The 15,340-nt window shown below is 41.9% G+C and overlaps 1 pseudogene; it reads right to left on the bottom strand.

Moving 5' to 3' along the window:
* Positions 1-222: 222 nt before the first annotated feature.
* Positions 223-15,192, bottom strand: LOC142946219 (protein-glutamine gamma-glutamyltransferase K-like; annotated as a pseudogene).
* Between the last annotated feature and the right edge of the window lie 148 nt (positions 15,193-15,340).

The raw sequence follows: 15,340 nt of genomic DNA, 5'->3' as shown, positions 1-15,340 counted from the left end.
TCAAGACTACATTTTAAATTCTCTTTGTTTGAATAATACAAGAGCATTTGCAGCAGTATTTTGATATTGAAATAAACGGGCCTTAAAAAAACGATCTCAATACACAATTTACAAAAGTAAAGGTGATGAGTTGGAGCCAACACTGGTTTCATAGCATGTTAAAGCTTCTGTTCAAGAGACAGCTAATAAATAAAACATCTAACTTTCCATATGAACAAATTGCTACAGAGCGCCGTTGCTTTATTCCTCCACCGTGATGTCGGTCACCCCGTGAACCTGTGTGAGCTGCTTGCAGTCCAATGAGGCCAGTAATATCCTCGGTCCAGGCAGGGAGGGGACGAGGTGCTCAGTCAGAGACACGGATGCATGACTGCCAATATCTCTGAGGACAGGACAGGAAATGACAGAGTGAATCACAGAAGAGACAGATAGAGTTAAAAAAGAGATATCAAAGAAAAGTATATTCCTGCCACTCACCCATAATGAATCTTTTTAGCAGTTAGGAGGCCCAGTCCTTCCACGTGGAATATCACCGCTTTCAGCACCTGTGCTAGTGGGTTAGTAAAAGAAATCTCGACCGCCATTTTTTCTCCTACCACTGCCTTCCCGATTGGCTGTGAAGAAGAAGAAGAATAACCCAAATCAGATCAGAATTTATGTCTTAATCTTCATTACCAGTAATATTTTTGTGAGGATTTGTTTGGCCCACCTTCATGATGAGGTCTGGGGTCCTGAGGCGGAAAGTGAACTGAGTGGCGAGGACCTGCTGCGTTTCTTTGACCCGGCCTGAGAGCGTCAGCATCAGGGCCGCTTGGTCGACCAGCTGGTCCTTGTAGTCTTTGTACTCCAGGCTCCATTTCAAAAAACGTACTGTAGACCGAAGATAGTATTTACATCTTTACAACATTGCAGGTTTTTAGATTTATAGTATTGTATAGAGTAAAATGATTTAATTATATATTTTTCTTTCTTGCTGAGAGGTAGATGAGAATCCTGCTCTCATTTTTGTCTTTTAAATGTAAAGCTATACCAGCAGCCAGTTAGCCTAGCTTAGCCGAAAGACTGCAAATACTTCACTGTAGACCGAAGATGTTAGAAGTGTATTCCCATCTTAACCTCATTGCTTTTTAAAATAAAACTTAAGAGTATTGTATCGATTATTTTTGCTTTCTTGCCGAGAGTTACATGACAATACCAATTCCACTCTCATTTCTGCCTGGTAAATAGCTACGTAGTTAGCTTAGCATAAAAACTGCAAAACAGGGGGAAACAGCTAGCCTGGTCCTGTCCAAATGTAACAACATCAGCCAACCTGCACCTCCAACGCTCACTAATTGTAATTTTCTTGTTTGTTTTATCCATATAAAAAAAAATTGTTCCAAAGAAAATGTATCTGCCGCACCATTTCTTGTGTAAATGACTTAGCTTTAGAGGGCTGGTACTGTAAGGGCTGTTTCCAATCTTTGTGCAAAGCTAAGCTAACATACAATCATATATCATATTAAGTGCAAAATGTGTAATTTTCTGCTGCTCTCAATCGAAACAATGACAGAAGACTTCAGAGTTTGGTGACATCGTGAAGCAGCGTGGGATCATGGGAGTTGTTGTCTTCATTGCAGTCAGCTTCTCCCGTTAGGATTTCTTCAGTGTTCATCAAGATTTTTGCCATTTTCCACTCACCTTCGTTGGGCTGCAGGTCCAGTTCCGTCTTGTCCTTCCTGATGGTGGCCTTGTGGACGCCGGTGTAGTATATGACATCCACCTGGCCGTGGAGGATGAGCATACATTGCTCTGAGCTGTCGTTGCGCAACGTGATGGTCAGCTCTGCGTCTCTCCCCATTTTCGGCCCTTCACCGTCCATGGTCACTTCCAAGGAGACATCCTTTGCCGTGGGAGAGGAGTAGGCCTCTGCTTTGGAGCCATAGCTACACGCTGTCTCCACTGCAATGCGTTCCTGCACAGACCCTGAGAAGGACCAGAACTGTTGAGTTAATTCAATAAAGTACGAACACCATTTTTGAGTGCATGTGATCTCCGTTGGTGTGACGATACCTTCAGTGTGTTTGTAAAGGTCTGTGATATCATTGCGTTCATCGGTGCCAACGGCCTTCGTGCTGATGAAACAGCCCACCAATTTCTTCTCACTGTAGATCTGACTGAAGGTCCCATCTAAGTTCCTCTGCCAGTAGATTTTATCGCTGTTCACCTGAGAGAGAGAGGGAGAGAGAGAGAGAGAGAGGGAGTTAGAAAACAAAGCCCTGAACAGATGGGAAACGCCACGCATCGTTTGATGAAGGCCATACGGCTCATGATTAGCACACAGCACACGCCGAATCTGTCAACACAAAACCAATGAAAGATCATCTGTTCACTCCCGTATAGGTCAAAATATGTGAGGAAGAAACTGACTTTTTGAGTGTTTTTCTCCTGTTGGGACCCTTATTTGCAAGTCCTGCAACTTTTATGGCGCAGTACAGAGTTTCTGGAGGGCTCTTTTAAGCAGTAGGCGATTTTGAGGGCGGGGGGGACGAAGGCGGATCTGCAGTTCTTACCGTCCTTTATAGTTAGACGTCCCCAATTATGGCTCTGAAATGTCAGTTGCCTAACTGTGCTGTGTGTTGATAAATCCAAGTGAGAAGCAGCAACGTGTAGTCGTGGAGGAGCGAGTGGACCATAGAGACAAACTGCTGCCTGTAGCGCTCCTATTATATTTTATTGTGCTGCTGGAGATACACCCCCAGACCAAGCCACCTCTGGAATAATACACTATAGAGGAGTGACGATGGTTAAGGTGTCCTGTAAAGCTTTGTTTCTACTCACGCTTGCCGTTTATACTCTATGCGCTGCATTATTCTCCGAAACCACTGGCGAAGTCTACTCTCCCCACACCCCGGCCGTGATTACATCATTTGCTGGCGCGCCGGCTTCACTACGGCGAATATAAACTAAATTTAAGGGCTTAGAGATTAACGGAAAAATGTGGTCTCTCTCTCTCAAAGAGAGCAGCCTACATTAAACTATCACAAGAGAGGAGGCGGGTCGTATCATCGGAAAACAATGGTTTTGTCCTCATCTTTCATTCGACAATAATAGCAAAGTAAACTACAATATTTATTAAATTATGACTGCAGGTTTGAGGAAAGTTTGACAGCTTATCGTTTAAATGTACGAGTTTCCTGGGACTCAACGAGATCCTTGTTCTTTACTCTGACACAACAGCTGTATATCTGACTGATCTGTTTCTCTTACTGACTTAAGGTGAGAGGCGACTGTCGCTGGTAAAGAGAAGGAGGTTGTGTCCGTTTCTGGATGTCCGTTGGGAGGTGTACAAGTGTGTGTGTGTGTGTTGGTGCTCCCATTATTAAAAATGAACAAATCACAGACTGCTGCTTTAAAGTTAAACTCAATATTCCACAAACCTCGGCGAATACAAACGAACAGTCGTGTTTGAGGAAGACCTGACCGTTGCGGACGGCGGCGAGAGAAGCAGGGCCGCAGCAGTAGCTTCCCTGGCTGGTCTCCTGAGGAGTGGCGTCGACAGCTTGCCAGCCTCCGTTGCCTGGAGGCAAGTCTGGACGAGCCATCCAGCAGTCGTTCCACACGTGGAAGTTCCTTTTGGGAGGGAGAGACTGCAAGGTCAGGCTTAATGAACCAGAGAGCGAAAAACAAAAGGTCGGCATCACAATGATGGCGTCAGGACGAACCAGATGGAGTCTGCGTTGAGGTGGTCTATAGGGTCCAGGTTCTCGTCCAGGTATACGTCTGTTGTCAAGGACACGTCCGTGTCGTGAGCTGAGCTGAAGTTGGTCACAGTTCGACAGGGAACTCCTAAACACCGTAAAACTGGAGAGAAAACAGAGCGATGAGGGGTCAGAGGTCAGTGTCTGTGAGACATTTAATGGTCAAACACCTTCAGTGTAAAATCAATACACAGGACAAAGAAAAACTAATACTATATTATAACCCTCTTTGTTAATCAAACTATAGCTTATACATATCATTATATTACTGTTAATAATTAAATTAATATTAAAATGTACTTATTAAGTAGTAAGACTATATTTCATGTTATTTTAGTTAATACATCAATCAGCTGACCTGTCGTGAATACACCAGCAAAGACCCAGCACTGGCCGTACTTCACGGGGTTGCCGTTGCTTTTAATGTATTCTTTCAGGATTTGCACACTTCCACTCCAGACGGTTGGGCTGGTTCCATCTGAATATTCTCCTGACCAGTTCCCCACCAGGACTCCACTGTCACCAGGGGAGTTGATCTAGATAAATCAAGAATGTGGATTATTACACTTCTAAAATTTAAGTTATGAACTCGCTCCCCAAAAACGTAAAAACCCTGCTGCACAGCTTTAATAACAATCTACCTTTAATTAATAACATACATATTTCACTCTCAATTCAATAAAGCCTATGAAACAATTGATTATGTGTTGTATGATACGTGGGTGCTTTGAGCTAAATGCTGACAACTGACTAACATCAGAAATACTTAATTGATCTCCGGGGAGGAAATTGTGTAACACTACATTTGTTTTAGTGTATATAAACAGAGACCTGATAGTAAAAATAAAAATAAGTATATAAAAGGTGTGCTTTGTACTACAATACTATAGCATGCGCACAGTGACAATGCTAAAATGCTAACATTAGCTAATTAGCTTTTTGTCTAAATGTACCAGTTTGCAATAGTGCTCGAAAAGAAGAAAAATCCATCAGCTTAGTGTTCGTGTTAGCATGCTAACACTTGCTAATTACTGCTAAACACAGAGTACAGTTGAGGCTGATGGGAATGTCGATAGTTTTATAGATATTTGGTCCCAAATTGAAGTATTGGACACATTTTTGACCTGATGAGGGCGCTAGATGAAAGGGAGGGGAACGTTTGGACAACATTCATGCTACAAATCATGGCAGTCATCAAAAACCAGAAATGTCAAAGAGTCAGGCGATCACCAAAATCAATAGGATTCCTCCTCTGGGGACAATGAATGTTTGTACAAAATGTCATGGCGATCCAGCCAGTAGTTGCCAATAAGTGACAGTAGCTCATATTTAAGCATTTCCAAGACCTTTCCGTCTAAATGTACTAGTTTGCGGCTCAAAAGGGAGAAAAATAAATCATCATTATGAGGGAGAAATACCACGGTGTGGAACAATAGTCTCACCATGGCTGAGATGACTCGCACCACATTAATGGGGTCTCCCCACCCAGACCGAGGAGTTCCACTCTTCTCCAGGACAAAGACACAGGCAGCAAGAATCCCGACATCAAACTGAAACCAGAACAGAGGAAACGGTCAGTTTCTGCTGCTCCGTCTGTCCACCAAACACTGAGCGATCAAACAGCCCACTCACCTGTCCGTGGCTCCACGTCCGCACTCCAATTTGATTGGACGTGCCGTAGTAGATCCGTCCGATGTCATTCAGGACGTATTCCCGCCTCTCGTCTTCAGAATGCAGGAACACTGTGTCATCTGATGGAGAACAAGTGAGAACATTTTCTCCCATCTGACACAGCAAACATTTGTACTATTGTGGTGGGTGTTTGCATACTTTTATTGAGAACCTCAGTACTGTATTTGAGACGCTTTGAATGTCTAATCTTGTGTGTATTGGAGGTGGAAAGCTTGAGTTTTGTACTATTCTAATATCTGATCTTCTTGTAATGTCTATTTTTCTCATGATTTGTTTACCGACCTGCCCATGACTACGGGTGGAAAATATTAATTTGCTAAAAACTCGGTACATTACATCTCTTGTTTTCATATAAAAGGTTAATTGTGCATCGTCACTGTTGAAAGAAACATAACATCTGAAAAATGGGAAATAACTTTTAAAATTTCAATTTTTTTTGAAGTGCAGATTTTATGTCTGCACTTCACAATACACAATTCCTGCATCGAGTGTCTCATTTGTTAAAATTTTATTTTGTTCCTCATTTTTTCTGGGAAGATTTTGTTGCAACTTTTGTTTAAGCAAAAGTAAAGAGAAAAGTCTTGTTGAAGCGCACCTCTGCCTCCTTCACAATTCCTCTGAAATGATGGTGAACACTGTTGTGGCCTTTTCGAGATGAAACGCTAGTCAGATTATCAAGAGACCTAAAAGTGATGCTTTTAGGTTTTTCAGAGGGTATGGCAAAACATTTATTGTTCTTTTTGTGGGATTTTTCTTAAATGATTTATGCATGTAGCATTTCAGGGATCCATTTGCAGAAAAGGAATACAATATTCATAACTATGTTTTCATTAGCGTATAATCACCTGAAACTAAGAATTGTTGCGTTTTCGTTACAATGAGACCTTCATATCTAAATAGGGAGCGGGTCTTCACACAGTCCGCCTTGTTTCTGTGGTAACCAGAGCAGCAGAATGCAAAACTGTGGTACCACCAGCCACTGTCTGACTTCCGCTGCTCCTAAAGTAGTGTTATTATGATAAGGATGGCCTTCTCATAAAAGCACTACTTCAGGAAGTAGTGCTTTTATGAGAAGGCCATCCTTAAATGACTGCATCGTCTGGTGTTTCTTTTATTTTGACCACCCCCTGAATATGAACCAGATATATCAACCTTATATGTGTCCTATTTTTTAAATCCAGTGTTTACCTTCACACCAGGGGTTGAACAACATGTAGATGTCATTAGCCGGGTCATGTGTGGAGACAGCCTGGCCGTTTGCACAAGTCGTTTCCACGGTGAGTTGATATCGGCCGATGACGGCCGTCGGGGGAGAATTCACCGACAGCATTATCTTCTTGTCATCCTGTCTCACAACGGCAGCCTCCCAACGATCGTCCTTCACCTCCTCCACCAGAGGGATGATCACATGGGTTCTCTTTGACACCGTTGGCAGCGGCCCTGCGGAGGTGAGAGGACACACGTGTGAAGGAATATAACACTTGGAAGCTGTTCTTCATTCCCAAACAGGAGAAGAAGCACCACACAGTTCATGAATTCAATCAATCGCCTGGTTTCTTTTTTCATCCTCCCTTAATATGACCTACATTTGCATTCCCATCTTGTTGGGATATGTTTGAAAAAATAGAAAACAAATCCAGAATGTAATGTCCTGACAAGGCACACACACACACACACACACACACACACACACACACACACACACACACACACACACACACACACACACACACACACACACACACACACACACACACACACACACACACACACACACACACACACACACACACACAGCATGTCATGACATCATCTCAGAGTAGAAAATCTGGCAGCAGTTTGCTGTTTGAACAATGAACAATGCTGATCTAGAGCCACATTTTCACTGCCTGGAGCGGCATGCCGCTACTCGACTCAACATGTACATATACATGTATTCAAAGAACACAAACTAAACTAAACAACCTAACAAAACAAAGCAGCAGCCGTGTCAGCCAAGGAGAGGAGCAGCCAAAGCAGAGAGGCCGGCCTTTATAGCTGGGACCAGACCAGGCTTAGGTGGGACTCGTCAGCTGCCGATCAATACCATGAAAGACACAATCGACAGCAAACAGGACACTAACCCCTAGTGGAAGGGTGGGTTCGTCACAACTCGACTGGGATTTCACAAAATTGGCACCCCGGAAAACTATTGTATAATTGTCGCAGACATTCCGTATTGTTTGGTTGCCGCTTTTTGGATATCTTAGAAGTTTTTTTAAGGTTCAAGGTTCATGCTCTCCGTAGTTTCCCCAGCGTGAGGGTGCACAAGCCAAAGATGATATAATCACGTATTGTACTCAGAGATTGTATAAATGCGATAAAGTATGTCCATCAATATGAGTTATGAGTTAACAGTTTATTACAAAACAATTACAATTATTAAACCCTGTAAATTAAATTTTAGCACTTCCTGTTCCCCCCCCTTCTCGAAGTCAAGTTATTTTTTAATGTTTTGGTTTAGATGTCTGAAATAATGTCTGTGTTTAACACAAGCTGAAGAGATTTTAATGTTTTGTTCTAAGATATTAAATATGTCAGTTAACAACACCCCTCTGGTGGATTTAGACGCTATACGTGTCTTAAAAAGAGTGTAACTGAGACGACTAAACGTCCTCACTAGAACACTAGTCCTCCTTCAGCTTAGTGGAGTTCCTTTACAGCCTTCTGCAGATTGTTTTCATGCTTCAAAAATCATAAAAGTGGTGTTTATTTTTGGAGATTATCTCGATGAACAAAACGTGTAAGTATCATAACGTTTATGACACTTACAGCTTTGTCCAGTGGAAGAATCCCGTTCGATTTCTGTGGAGCGAACAAGAATAACTTCTGGGGATCGCCAACAAAAATACATCACCTCTGCAGCGCTCCATGAAGGAGTTTGGTTCACGGCGTTTCGTATCACTCGTTGACTTCTCGCTTCTAAACTGAATATTTTGGAGAATATTGAAACGAAAAATGCACCTTTGAGCGTAGCTCGCGCTCCATCTATAGCGGCTCGAGCAGAGCGGAGACGTACCGTGCAGTGGAAACTGTAGGGCTTCTGCAAAGATAAATACCAAAATCTTTAATGTGCCAAATGTTTTCTATGATAAAGAAACTCATAGTTTCCAACATTGCATGATGTACCGCTGATTGGTGGCCACAGATTCTCCCTAAAGTGAGTGTGGAAGACTACAGCCCTCCCTGTTTGTTATCCTCACCCTCACCTTGTCTTGTTATGCTGCGTTTTCAAATGTCTTAACAGAACTGACTCACTATGCTGCAATCTCCCCGTGAGATGTTTATTTGGATGGAGTGACTAATGGCTGTGTGTGACGACAGAATCCTCAAGCTGCCTCCAAAGAAATTGATGAAACGATTGCTGAGAAAACGACAAGTCATGCACTGCATCACACCGACCAACAAGCCGAAGCCTGCTTTCGTTTGTGACTTTCTTTTATTTTCCTGTTGCGTGAGAATCAAGCATAATGTGCACAAGCAACATCAAAATACTGGCCCGATTTCACTGGCTTTAATAGCACATTCACGGTCCCCAGAGGATGAACCCTCAGGCTGCGTTTAGACTTGGAATATTTTATAATTACATTACAGTGATGTAGCAGACGCTTTTATCCAAAGCGACTTACAATTCAGTATCTCTCTATACACCCTAAGCACAGCTACGGGAGCAATTGCAAAGTGTCTTGCTCAAGGATGCGACTGGTGGAGCCGGAGTCGGGGATCGAACCGGAGATCCTTTGATTGCAGGACAGCCCTGCTCTCCACTTAGCCACGGTCACCCTTTATCTGACCGGAGCTCGTTGATGTAGTGTTGATTTAAAGCATTGGGCTGTTCTCAGTATGAACCCCTGCTCACAGCAACACTTCAATATTATGGGAAAACTTATTTTTGCTTTTAGATGACAAGTTCGATGCCACCGTCACATCTGTCCGTTAAATATACGGCTACAGCCATGAAGCTACTGCCCCCGGCCATGAAATAGTCCATAAACCCCACATAAAATGTCACCTTTGCACACATCATATCTCATGATCTAAGAGGTAATACATCCATGCTCCCAGGAGGGATAAACCCCTTTTTTCCCCCTACTTTTAACTCCTCAGGAGCAAATTTACATTTTCCGCCCTGCAAAAGGAAAGACTCTAAGATTAGCAATCTGCCCCACATTTTCATTGTATCTGAGGCTGTTCTCATACAGCGTTCGTAGCGTTTTATACATACGAAAAATACCGCGCTGTAATGAATAAATACATCCCACAAAATCATGTCGCTTCACTACTGCGAGTACAAAATAAGCTTCTGCCGTCTCTTTAAGACACTTGTTAGCAACCGCCTTTTTTTTAAGACACGAAAAAGCTTCTTAACTCACCAGAGGGGTATTTAGTGATGCATTTTATATCGTAGGACAAAACGTTAAAATCTCTTCAGCTTGTGTTAAACACATTATTACAGACATCTAACCATAAACACATTCAATAAACTCATTGACTTCAAGACGAGGGAACAAGAAGAGCGAGAAAGCTGACGGAGTTCCTGGTTTTAGGACTCTCTCCTGCAGCGCTCTATATTGCTGGTATGGATTCTTTAATTTGTGGGATGAATATTCATGATCTCTTTTGTTTTTTGTTATCACACCACATTGTGGACAATATACTGTTTCTAAATAAAAAAAAACTAAAAGAAAATTGACTTCCATTATTTTGGCTACTCTATTTGCAAAACTAGCAGCCGTTCATTTATCCACACACGTTTCCTCCGCAGCGAACATAAGGTCACATTTTAATGCACAAGTCTTTCTGTAAAAGAGACGTCGTAATTATTATCCTCAAGCTTCACTGGTTATCACACACAGCTATAATTGCAGGATCTATATTGGTCTGTGTTCGTCTCTGCCTTCGACACACACAGAGAGAGAGAGAGAAAGAGAGAGAGAGAGAGAGAGAGAGAGAGAGAGAGAGAGAGAGAGAAAGAGAGAGAGAGAGCAAAAGGCAGCATCGATGGCAAATTGTCAGCGGACTGGATTTTTAGTTAGAGCGGGACTGAAGACTCGGCATCCGTAAAAACTCTCTCCCTGGAGCATAGCAACCAGAACTGTTACCATAGCAATAGTAACCACAAATCTACCCCCCCCCCCCCCCCCCCTCTCTCTATCTGTAAATCTATGTATCTCACACACAAATGCAACAACGTCTAGATACTACGCACACGCGTGAGCATACAAGTGCAAAACTTCTTCCTGGTGAATTTGTTTCCTCCCACAGCCGTCAACCCATCACCTCTCTGTTCCCCTGACTGCCTGGTGAAGAGAGAAGTCGTATCATGTGCAGCTCTGCTCAGGGTTTCACAGAGGGTCGAGCTGGATTTCGTCCATCCAGTTTCACACTTGGCCTCTTCAGATCAGAGGTCGGTCATGTGGTAAACTCACACCAATTGAATAAGTATTCAAGAACATGGCTCTTGTGTATTTGTGAAAGTCTCCATCTTTATTTATTCTGACGTCTATTCACAACCATTAAACATGATGATATTTTATGGGAAGCAGAGGTCAGTCTGTTCTCATTTACTGTGTCAATCCTTCACGTTTAATTCCTGGTTGATTTAGAATTGTGTGCATAGTTCCATTATTTGTGTGTAAACAATGGAGAAAAACTCAAATTCAGCATCTTTTTTTCTGGGAAGGTTGCCACAGACACGCAATTCATAATACTGCAAATATATAAATATTGCAACGCTTTCATCAGCATTGACTCATCACCCTTGTGATACCTCAGCCTCAGCGATAGAGAAGTGACTTAACGGACGTTTATTTGGAGGAAAATCTTCGAGAAAGTCACTTTAAGGCCGTGACGAATGAATGACAAAAAAATTAAATACTCTCATGCGAATATTTCACATCAAAACTAGTCACACTATTCATATAGTTGCAGCACTTTTTTCAATAAAAGTTTGAATACATTTGTGCAGACAGAGGACCAAGCATCCTATCGACCACATAGCAGCATCTTGCATCTTGTCTGAGGTAAACTGTTGTAGAGCCTAAACTACTGCAAGATATTTATCGAGTTTCCTTTTAGAAATATGCTCGGAGTGAATTTGAAATCTCTCTGGTAAACAGTTAAGTGTGGTTTATACTCGCTGCAGTAAAGCGGGCGCCCACTTTGTGCTTTCCAGACACGACTGTCACAAAGAGTTTACTGATAAAAGCCCTGTTAACATGTGTGGGGATTTCACAAAGACCATTCATTGTCTTTTTAAGAACCAGGAGGTCTTCAAAATCTACATTTGAAGATATATTTTGCCAGCCAAATCATATTGTTTACCGGATGTTCAACCTTCGTTAATACTTGCATATTGTAGACAGACAAAATTAACCTCTCTCCCATGCCTTCGGTTGCATTTCTATCAGTAAACAGATGAAGTTCCTCGAGTGAACGCTAGGGGGCGTACTCCGTATAATATACGGAATTACTGAGACAAAACAAAACTGTGTGGAAACAAGGCCTAACACCCAGGCGGCAACCTCCGGTTCTGCAGAGTGAAGCTGAAGCGGAATATCGGGCTTTTAAACTTGCATTCTCTCTACTGACCACCAGGGGGCGACTCCTCTGGTTGTATAGAAGTCTATGAGAAAATGACTCTACTTCTCTCTTGATTTATTACCTCAGTAAACATTGTAAACATGAGTTTATGGTCTCAATCTCTAGTTTCAAGTCTTCTTCAATACAGCATGATGTTCATTTAGTACATTATGGTCCATTTAGAGTCACACAGACCATAAAGCAGGGGATGCTTTAGGGCGGGGCTACACGGTGATTGTCAGGTCACTGCAGCTACCAGAGCCATATACAGCGTCTCAATGTCACTCCTCCACATTCCACATATGGTAACTTCCGTTCACTGGTTGCGAAAAAAACATGGTGATGGCCGTAAACCAAGATGGCGAAATCACCGAACTCGAGGCTTCAAACCATCAGTCAACAAATCAATGGGTCACGTTACAATGACTACATCTACTTCTTATATTCTATCTGTGTGCGTAACACCACCTGCGAAAGTATCCTAACAAACGCATTTATTTAACATAACAAACAAACTTATTAAAACTAAAAAACATGATCTTTTCCTAAAGTTAACCAAGTATTTTTTTGCTTAAACAGGTTCTTCACTGCAGGGGCTTTTCTCAGAAGCACAGATCGCTCATGCTGCCGGACATTCGTAGGAGAGTGCGTCTAAAAACTTTTCTTAAGATATCTTACAGAGTATGAGGACGCCCTGTAGCGGTGAACTTCACTGTTCAAATTCCCAATCAACAAGCACCACGATGTTTCCGTGGACGACTAACCTGTTTTAAGCTCAAGGTGAAGTTTGTCCGTGTCGCGGCTGAAGGGGCGAGACAAGGTAATCCACATCAGGAAAGTCTGTCCTCTGCGGATAATGAAGTCATCACTTTGGTAGAGGTTTGTGTGGTGCTCTGTGCGATTCTCCCCCGATTTGCTCTTCATCAGGTCTATAGATTGGACTTTCAGGAGAAGTTCTGAGGCAAAAAAACACAAAACCAAATACATACGAAGGTGAAGCCAATCTCATGACTGGCATTTACTTAGTTTGATAACACAATCGTGAGCTCTCTGAGATGTCAGTTACCATCAAGCTCGCTGCCGCCCGACACCGGCTTCTCGTCATTCATCCCGTCCTCTTTTTCGGGTTTTTTGACCAAACTGTCGGTGTCGTCGTCGTTAGGTTTGGGACAGCAGCACGGGCAGACCTTACGAAGCCACCGCCGACACGCGTTTTCTTCCTCAGCATCGTCTTCCTCGGGCTCTTCATTTTCTTCCTCCTCGTCTTCCCAAAATTTGTGAGTGACGGATGGAAACCGACCCACTGCAGATCTGTCTCTGATTGATCGCGTCTCTAGAGGCATCCTGAGATAAAAGCTGAAATTCAAATGCTTCGTCATTGATTATGTATTGATTTTCCGGAAGGACACCATTTTTAAAACAGCTCACAAGGTCGTCTTCTTAAATAGGAGTTAACACTCAAGTCTTCACACTTTAAGACTGATTAAAACTACATCAGTGAGCTAATCTTGACGTTAATTCGTTGCTTTTCGCACGTGGTACAGCTGAGCTGAATCAAGAAGACATTTTTTGATTTGAGTCCATCTTTTGGTAATTAATATCACAAAACAAGCACATGATGTTGAAATGAAACTCCACCCTATAAGAAATGATTAACTTGTGAATGCTCCAAAGTTATTGATTTATTAAAGTGGTTCCCAGCCTTGTGTGATGAGCCTTCATTGACACCAGCCATCATGATCCAATGTGTCCATTTGAATTAATTCCATTCCGGATGATATTTAACTCTATTTATTATGTAAAAGTGATGTTGTTAATGTTTAAATACAATGAAACCATCAGTGTTTGTCAGTTTGGTCAAGTTCACATTGTGTACTACCCCGAGGAGAGAAGCTTGACATTGGAACAATTTATCCATTTCTTTTAGTCATTATTTGTAGCTTTATTAAAACTATTGATAACTTTCAGCTATTTCGGTTGTTTATCTTTAGCTATTTTTAGCTAACTAGATCAAAAAAACGACTAAACATTAGTTCAGCTAACTATTTTACCGATTTCTAACTATTTCATTGCTTTTAGCTAACTTCAATTGTTTCATCATTTGTGTAACTATTAAACTGTTTACAATTCTGAAAGATTTTTTTTAACATTCTTAATACTTTTGGATTACTTAAAAATCAAACAAATGAAAATAGTTCTCCTTATACAAAAAAAAGGATGCAGTTCCACAAATACTGTTTTTCTCTTAAAACATTTCAAAACATTTTCAATGGGAATTATATAAAAATTGCATATTCTGTATGTACAGTTGATCAAACCAAATGACCCGGGCAAAAAGAGAAACTACAAGTGTACTGTGTGTGTTCTACAACATGTGATGCTGATTCTTTTCTCTACTTTCTTTTTGCCATCGTCGTCTAATCAAAGTCCACATGTAGGACTTTGATTACTGATATTTTCTCTGCATACCTTTTCTGTTCTTTGCTATCTGAGAAATGAGTGACATTGGTGATGAAGAGCATTAGTATTACACGTGTCATTTTGAAGTCAACATTGCGGCGGCAACAACAGATAACCGTCAGAAGTCACGTGACTCCAAGGCATCTTTAGTGTCACATTAATAACCCTCCTCTCCACAGATCCAACTCTACAGTGCAGATATTTTGACGATGTAACTTATAACAGAGAGGAACTGAATAATGAATATTAGCTCATAAATATTTATTTCATCCACTAATATTGAGAATGAATCACATAAACTATCTTGAATGGTTGATCTTCTACGTTCAGAGAATCGTCCCTCATGGCATCAAGCAGGAAGGCTGCTCTCACTCTGCAAAACCATCAGGACTCATCTGGAGCACTGATGCTGAATTACAATCTGATTTATTAAGTCAACTGTGCCGGGAAACACATTTTGTGTAAAGATCAAAAAGCCGTGCTTTGTCACCAAAGATTAGAATCCCATTTCTCAGAGCATTGAAGAACCTGAGCAGAAAATGCACATGTAACCAAAGAGCCGAGCTATCGGGCTGCATACAGACACAGACACATGTGAAAACAGCTGGTTCATACTCACACAGTTCCAACGGCAGAAGAAGTGAGACTGTGCAGACTGGATGAAGAACTTCTGTGGAGCTTCGTCTTTGTGTTTCACGTGCTACGAGTTCAGACCTCCTTAAAATACTTGTGAGGTGAGGTGAGGACACGCCCTCCCGCTGCACTGACAGCAGTCAGGACTCTTATTTTGCCAAAAAGCAAACAGCTGAAATCATTTAGGCCGGCAG

Source organism: Anarhichas minor, unplaced genomic scaffold (assembly GCF_050575085.1).
Source record: "Anarhichas minor isolate MPS153535 unplaced genomic scaffold, ASM5057508v1 ptg000010l, whole genome shotgun sequence".
NCBI classification, from domain to species: domain Eukaryota; kingdom Metazoa; phylum Chordata; class Actinopteri; order Perciformes; family Anarhichadidae; genus Anarhichas; species Anarhichas minor.
The sequence above is the reverse complement of the archived record's forward strand: the minus strand, read 5'-3'. Positions and strand labels throughout refer to the sequence as shown.